The sequence below is a fragment of the Giraffa tippelskirchi genome, chromosome 14 (genome assembly GCF_054371585.1).
Source record: "Giraffa tippelskirchi isolate mGirTip1 chromosome 14, T2T-mGirTip1v1.2.pri, whole genome shotgun sequence".
Taxonomy (NCBI): domain Eukaryota; kingdom Metazoa; phylum Chordata; class Mammalia; order Artiodactyla; family Giraffidae; genus Giraffa; species Giraffa tippelskirchi.
Genome location: NC_137288.1, coordinates 35,240,742 through 35,248,586, shown reverse-complemented (window position 1 = coordinate 35,248,586; position 7,845 = coordinate 35,240,742). Strand labels below are relative to the sequence as shown.

Sequence of the window (7,845 nt, the reverse complement as noted above, 5' to 3'; positions counted from 1 at the left end):
GGATTTCCCAGACAGGAACACTGGAGTCTGTTGTCATTTCCCCCTCTAGGAGATCCTCCCATCCTAGGGATCTAACCCACATCTGCTGTCTCTTGCATTGGCAGGCAGCTGTTTATCACTGAGCCACCCGGGAAGCCCCTTATCTCACTACTTGCCTTCTTTAAACATCTCTCTGTTTCAGAGAGGTTCCTCCACATCAATTTCCTAGGGCTTCCTCACCCACAGAAAGCATTCCTTTGATCAAAATTTGGGTTCAGCTACCAGCAGGATCCACATTCCCAAATCCCCAGTGATTTGCTTTACAGCTTCCTAAGCTGGTCCCACTGCCTAGAGTAGAAAGCAAGGATATTCGAGCAAACTCTGGCCCTGTTTGTGGCAAGCAGAGTGTTTTCTATCATCTCACACTGGAACCCTGAAAGTGTCTTCCTACCCACACACACAATAAACTAAGACTAGAAATGAACTCTGTTATTTTAAAGAAATTTTGTTCCCCAAAATAGACACAGTTAACTTTGGGAATCAATCAGTGGCTTAAACAATAGCTTACCTCATTTTGGGGGGGGCGGGGGCTATGCCAGGTCTTAGTTGGGGCACATGGGATCTTCAATCTTCATTGCAGCATGTGGAATCTATAGTTGCAGCAGGTGGAATCTAGTTCCCTGACCAGGGATTGAACTCAGGCCCCCTGCACTGGGTGCACAAAGTCTTAGCCACTGGACCACCAGAGAAGTCCAATGGCCTAAATCTTGATCTCTCTCTTTTTATTCTGTATCTTCCTCTGAGCACTTGCTTTGTACTGTTAACTTCAATGCCCATCTTTGATCTTAGCTTCATTCTAAGCTTTCTTGGATTCTCTGAGTTGACTTGTCCTTTCAGTCCTAACTAACTCTCCTGCACTGTATGCTTTCATTTCTAACCTCAGAGAGGTGGACACACATCAGGACCCAATACAATGTGCCTCAGCCTCCCTCTACTCCCTGGGAGGGGTCATACATATTGCCCATCACTCAGAATCTTTCTGGACACAAGAAAACCTCATCTCATATAACAAAGAGAAGATGAGTTTTGCACTTAAAAGAACCTATAGCCACAGAGGAGTCAGTAGTCCAGGAAGAATGGCAAGTATGTCTCTGTATAGGACTTATAAACTTAAAAAATATTCACAACCTAAATGTTGACAGTAATGTTTTATTCGTTGGGAATTTTTAGGACTTACGTCTGGAGGTAGCATCTCAAATAACCCTGAGAGAACTGCTCTGAGGATACAAGGGGGCACCAGGTTATATAGAAGCTTTGCAACAAAGGGCAAGTAGTCAGAACATCAAAAGATTATCGTAAATTAAAGAAAACCAGATACCCCAAGTTAAGGAATTTAGTCCTTTTGTATGTATAGGAAGATGCAATAGTCTGGGCTCACTGAAATCATTCCTTTGATATGCGCCTCAGCTATCTGGGGCCAGAACCCTGTGTTTTCACATCCTGAATTTCCTCAGGACTCACCATAATGAGTGGCTGCAGTCTGGTGGCTGCTAGATGGCAAGTATTTTTCTTTCCTGAGTTCCCTCCAAGCTCACCAGCACACCATCCATGGTGGCTGCAATTGCTGTTGACTATGACATTCTTTGTTTACTAATCTGGCAGGAAATACTCCATTTCTCAGACTGAGCAAGAGCATTTCTGGAAGTTGCCCCAGGCACTGCATTGCCTCACCCTGTGCACCCACCCTTTCTCTGTGCTGTTAACAACACTCCAAGTTACCACATTTACCCTGAAAAACCGCTGAGAGGTTTTTTTCAAGTTAAAAAGAAAAACTCCAACTTCATTTCCTGGGATTGGATTCAAGATAGGAATGGTTTTGTGCTATGCACTAGAGAGCGGCAAACTGCCGATACGGACAGAGAACGGCCAACAGGAAAATTATTTTTAAAAACGACAAGCCCCTTGACAAGTTTTGGCATCATTTCCTCCAATGACTGGTAATATTTAGAATAAAATACTAGAAATAGTACTAACTGAAAGCCTGATAACAATAAATTCTTGATTATTATCCATGAATGGAATCATCAGCCCCTGGATAATGAAATCTCATACTTTTGTTAGAACAGGAATTTTTACACTGCTAATCATACTTTAGTCTAGAATGATTCTAGCCTTACAGTGCAGCTCTCTTCTTAGAGAAAAACACAGTAATGTATTGTTATGGAAGGAGAACTTCGACCTGGAAAGGGTATTTAGGCATTCTCCCAGACAAGCTGTTGATTTCCACATAAAAATTGGCAAAAGAGAGAGCCATCTGGGATAAAATGTTATCTACATTGTTGGTGTCTCACTGTTAGAAGCGTATTTTAGTTTTCTACCACAAAAAAAAAATATGATATATGCAGCTAATAGAAACTATTTCTTGATAAATCACAGATGTATAAGGAACACAGGATAGGAATATTAGCTTTACCTATTTCAGAAATCTAAAATATTATTTTTTAAATGAGCATATGGTGCAACTATCTACTTATCAGCTTCTAGAGGTTTCTAGAAAATTCATTCTCTGTTCCCAGATCCCGTGGTGCCTTTGCTATGGAGACTTTCAGTAAACATAACAAGGAGTTAAGAGGTCTGGATTCTAGGGATTTCCTTGGTGGTCCAGTGGCTAAGACTCCAAGTTCCCAGTGCAGAGGGCATGGGTTCAATCCTTGGATGGGGAACTAGAGTCCACATGCCACAAGTAAGAGTTTGCAGGCTGCAACTAAAAATCTCAAATGCCACAATGAAGATTGACGATCCCAAGTGATGCAAATAAGACCCAGCATAGCTAAATAAACAAATAAATAATAAGTTTAAAAAATAAATAAAGAGAGAAATCAGGGTTCTATTCATCACTCTACCATTAACTTACTATGGGATATTGGGGAAGACAGTTAATATTCCCCAATATATTAGTATGATGACGCTAGCTGTGTAACAAACACCAAAATGTCATTGCTGATAACAGATTGTCTCTTGCCTCAAGGACAGTTCAGTGCAGATATTCCTGGTCAGCGGGCAACTTTCCTTCCCATGATGATTCAGGGATCCAGAGTCTTCTTATTTTAGTTTATTTTTTTGCTGTCCTCACTCATGAGGACAGCAAAAGCCTCTGCTACATGCTAGTCAAAAGGGAATAAGGGTATGGAGAAGTCCCACCCCCTTTGTCATAGTCTGGCTTACATCTCATCTCCCTCAGTTTCCAACAATAAGAACTCATCATTTGCCCACATCTGTCTGCAAGGACAGGAGCTAGACTGAGAAACACGGGGCAGCCAGGGAGAGCACGAATTTTACATCCACAGCTATAAATATTTCTGCCACACTGAAGCTCTATTTATTCATCTGTGAAATGATAATAACAATAACTGAGCTGCTACCCCACAGGAATATGGTAAAGGATACAGCAGCAAATGTTAACATGCTTTGAAAATGGCTCAAGAGAAGGAGAACCCCACAAGATATTTTCCCTCCTATCTACCAACTTACTTGTGCTTCCTATATTGGAATCCATCTTCAATGGATAGAGCTGTAAGAGCACACATCTCTATGTCTCTGTGTCCACCGTTCTCACCCTCTAGCAGCTTTTGACAAAGCCCTACCCCTGAGCCCCCGAAATGATCTTTTTTCTTGGCTTCCACATCATGGCATTCTCTGGCCTTCCCACTTGCTCACTGCCCCTTCTCAGTTCACTTAGCTGAGTTCTCAACCTCTACCTAAACGTTTTTTACTGCAGTACCTTAGGCCTCCGTCCTAAACCTTATCTCTCATCATACTCACTCTCTAGACAATTTTATCCTTTCCTGTGGCTGTAGGCTGAGAATCCTAAAACCGTATCTGGAGTCCAAGCTGCTCTTCTGAGCTTTATACTCCCACATACCACAAACCTCCTCGACAGTTCCATCTGAAAACTCCATACATAGCTCAGATTTCACATGGTCAAAACAGAACTCCTGATTTTCCCTCCCTACACCTGTTCCTTTGTGAATCTTCCTTTATATAACTTTGTCATCTAAGCAAATGGTATCACTTGCTCAAATTCAAAACTTTAGAATCACTTCTACTCCTTCTTCCCCTCACTTCATATTGATAAATACTACTAACTTTACCACAGCCTCCCCAGAAAAAGTCTTCTTTCTGTCCACTTCTATCTACTTGCTGTTTCTCTAATGTCAACCACTATCTTATCTCACCTGGATTGCTCTAGAAATTTCGTAATTAGGTTAGCTAATTTCACACTTGCCCCTTACAACCCATTTTCCCAGGAATGGCAAGACTCATCTTTTTAAGATGTACTATACTTTATCATGGATAGAGGAGCCTGATAGGCTGCAGTCCATGGGGTCGCAAAGAGCTGGACATGACTGAGCAACTAAGCACAGCACAGCATATTTTATCAAATCTCTGAAGCCCTCACTTTTTACATACAACTTACATATAAAGGGGAAAAAACCATACTGCTTGGACTATGACACAATAGTTTTTTATTACATCTATTGTATTGTTTTATATCAGAGATGTTAACATTTGAAAAAATAATAATAGCAACTGGCTGATTTTTTAATCAACTCACTCACCCTCCACCCTCTGATAAAACATAAACCAACAAAGGCAGCCAATAAAGTTAAACATAATTCACTACTTTAGTAACACTATGTGGCAGAGAATATCATGGTTCTAAAGTTATCTGGTAAGAAATAAACCAAATTCCATCCAAACTCTGTGCAGCCAGGGTGCAGGGAATAGGGGAGGGGAGTTTAATAGACTCCATGAAGACACTGAAGGGGTGCACTAGACTTATAGTATAGATGGAATTATCCCCAGGAAAAGAAAATTCAACAGTAAACACTGACCACAGGTTAGAACTTGGTAGTTCATAGCACCAGCTATGGGGCTTATAGGTGGCTGGACTAGAAGCAGAAGTCTCTGAGAAATGTTGCTCATGGTAAGAAGGTGATGTAATCCTTGGAAATGTAGCAGTGAAGGAAAAGAAAGAAGTAAAAAAGGAAAATTAAATACTTTATATTAAATCAAATAAAATAACCAAGGAAACAATAAACATACACAACCACTCTCTTGCCTTTCTGACACTACCAACAGCACTCTAAGAGCAACACTCTTGTAAGAAGAACACTTATTAAAACAATTCTTATAAGAAGAAGAGGGTAGAACTGTCAGAACAGAGAATTATCAAGCTAGGAGTATGGACCACAAAATGCACAGAAACGGAAAAAGCACCACATCCAGAGAAAACTATTATAAAAATTCAGAAAATGTGAACTAAGTCATTTTAGTTGATAAAAATTCTCCCCCCAAATCAACCATAATGCCAAAGAAATTTTAAACAACACTCCAAACTGAGTTAAATATTTTCACATAAATATTTATAACTGTGAAAAAAATACCTTGAATCAGAAATACAAAAACTAAGAACAGAAACGGAAGGAGTGAGGGAATAGTGAATGAGTTGACTGAACTCAAGGGAAGAAAAAAGATGAAAATCATATCAGAAATGAGTATTAAACCACTATGTACTTAAGAGAAGATTCAAATGCAAATTTAAGAAAAGAAAGAAAACCATCAAGAGAAAAAAACTGAGATTAAGAAAGAAGTAAAAATAAGATCTAAACAAGATAAACACAAAGACATTGACAGTCTAACACACCTTTGTTAAAAGAAAAATACAGAGAGTAAACATTGAAAGCAGAAGAGAAAAATGACTTGTCACATTCACGGGACCCCAATAAGATTAACAGAAAACTTCTCATTAGAAAAGTAGAAACCAGAAGCAGTAGGATAAATAACCAAAGTACTGAAAGAAACTGTCAGTCAAGAGTCTTATATCTAGCAAAACTATCTTTCAAAAATAAAGATGAAATAAGGATGATCCCAAATAAGCAGAAACTGAGAATTCATTTATCTTTACAAAAGAAATAGAAACAGAATGGCATCAAACATCTCAAAAACAAAATAAGGCAATATACTAGTATTTTCAAAGAATGGAATAATGCCATATGTAGCAACATGGATGGACCTAGAGATTATACTGAGCAAAGTAATTCAAAAAGAAAAAGACAAATACCATATGATATGATTTATATGTGGAATCTAAAATATGACACAAGTGAACATATCTACAAAAAAGAAACAGACTCACAGACATAAAGAACAGATCTGTGGTTACCAAGGGGTGAGGGCAAAGGGATGCATTGGGAGTTTGGGGTTAACAGATGAAAGCTATTACATATAGAATGGATGAACAATAAGGTCCTACTGTGATAAACCATAATGGGAAGGAATACGAAAAAGAATGTATAACTGAATCCCTCTGCTGTACAGCAGAAGTTAACACAATATTTTAAGAAGACTATACTCCAATAAAATAATTAAAAAAAAAGAGAGAGACATGAAAACTAGATGCAATATCTGATCTTCTACTGTGTCCTAAGAGAGAAATCTATAAAGGACATTATTAGGTCAATTGAAAAAGTTGAAATACAGATGTTAGATGAGGCTTAAATATATTGATAACAAATGTACGTAAGTTGCTAACTGTACTGTGGTTTTTAGAAGAGAATATTCTTAAGAAATACACATGAAAGTTTTTAGAGGTAATGCACTCCAATACGTGCAACTTGCTATAAAATGGTTCAGAAATATTATATATACCATACGTTATATATGTAGATATATGTGTATGTTTTGTCTGTTTTCTATGTGGTTGAGGGGGAGGAGAGATGGATGCACATAGGAGACAAAAATCAATCTCTGCGTGCGTGCATGCTAAGTCACTTCAGTGGTGTCCGACTCTTTGCGACCCCATCAACTGTAGCCCACCAGGCTTCTCTGTCCATGGAATTCTCCTGGCAAGAATACAATGCATAGGAGACCAAATATTAACACAGTTGAATCTGCAAAGTGGGCACATGGGTGTCCTATGTACTTACTCTTTCTTTTTTCTCTTTATTTTCACAGTTTTATAGAGCATAATAAAATAAAATAATTGATATGTATGTGCTATTTTTATTCTTGCAACGTTTTTATAAATTGAAATTATTTCTAATCTGAAAGTAATTTATGTATAAAGAAATAGCTTAGAAATTGTGAAATAAGACAAATCAAATTATATCACTACCATTTCAAAACCATGAACAGCTTTCCCAACGTTCCGAGTACGCAGTTCAAGCTGTTCTCTCTAACACCTGGGCGATGCATCCTTAGCTACCGCCCCCACCCAATCTTTGCTTCTCCCATTGCCACCCCTGCATCGGCCACTCTCATCTTCTCTCTTATGTTCTGAACTGATTCAGGATTCAAGGCTTTTCATGTTTAGGGGGCCACTGTTTATACTAAACCAGAATGCCTTTCCCCTCGGGATAAACCTCCACCCGCCATCAGTCCACTGGGTTCAGAGGGATGAGCGCTGCTCCAGGCGGGCTGTGAGCTGCCGAGGAGGCGCCTGAGAATGACGTCACACACGGAAAGCAAAGGTGCCAGGTGGAAGTAGGACCAACTCTTGACGGCATCATTTAAGGCTTTGACTCCAGGGTGCCCTGAAATGAGATCTACACCTGGACTTCCTGCTCACATAGCCAAAAACTCCCTTCTGCCTGCACCAGGTTGTGTTTGAGTTCCTGTATGTACTGTTCCCTTCTCTCTCCGTAAGATTGTCTCCTGTCCCCCTGTTAGATCTCAGTTTAGATGCCACCTCCGCTGAGATGCCGTTTCTGAACATCCTACTTGAAGGTAATCCCATTCAGATGTGTTTTTCCATTTCTTAGCCCTCTGGGTTTTTTGTTTGTTTGTTTTCTCATCACAGGTAAC

General features: G+C 39.4%; 1 protein-coding gene across 2 annotated transcripts in view; it reads left to right on the top strand.

Annotated features, from left to right (window-relative positions):
* Positions 1–7,494: 7,494 nt before the first annotated feature.
* MAPRE2 (microtubule associated protein RP/EB family member 2) overlaps positions 7,495–7,845 on the top strand; it is a 208,534-nt gene continuing 208,183 nt past the window's right edge. For both annotated transcript variants that reach the window (XM_081562455.1, XM_081562457.1), the window contains exon 1: positions 7,495–7,767. The gene's annotated coding sequence lies outside the window, so the exon portion shown is untranslated. The remainder of the gene's footprint in view (positions 7,768–7,845) is intronic.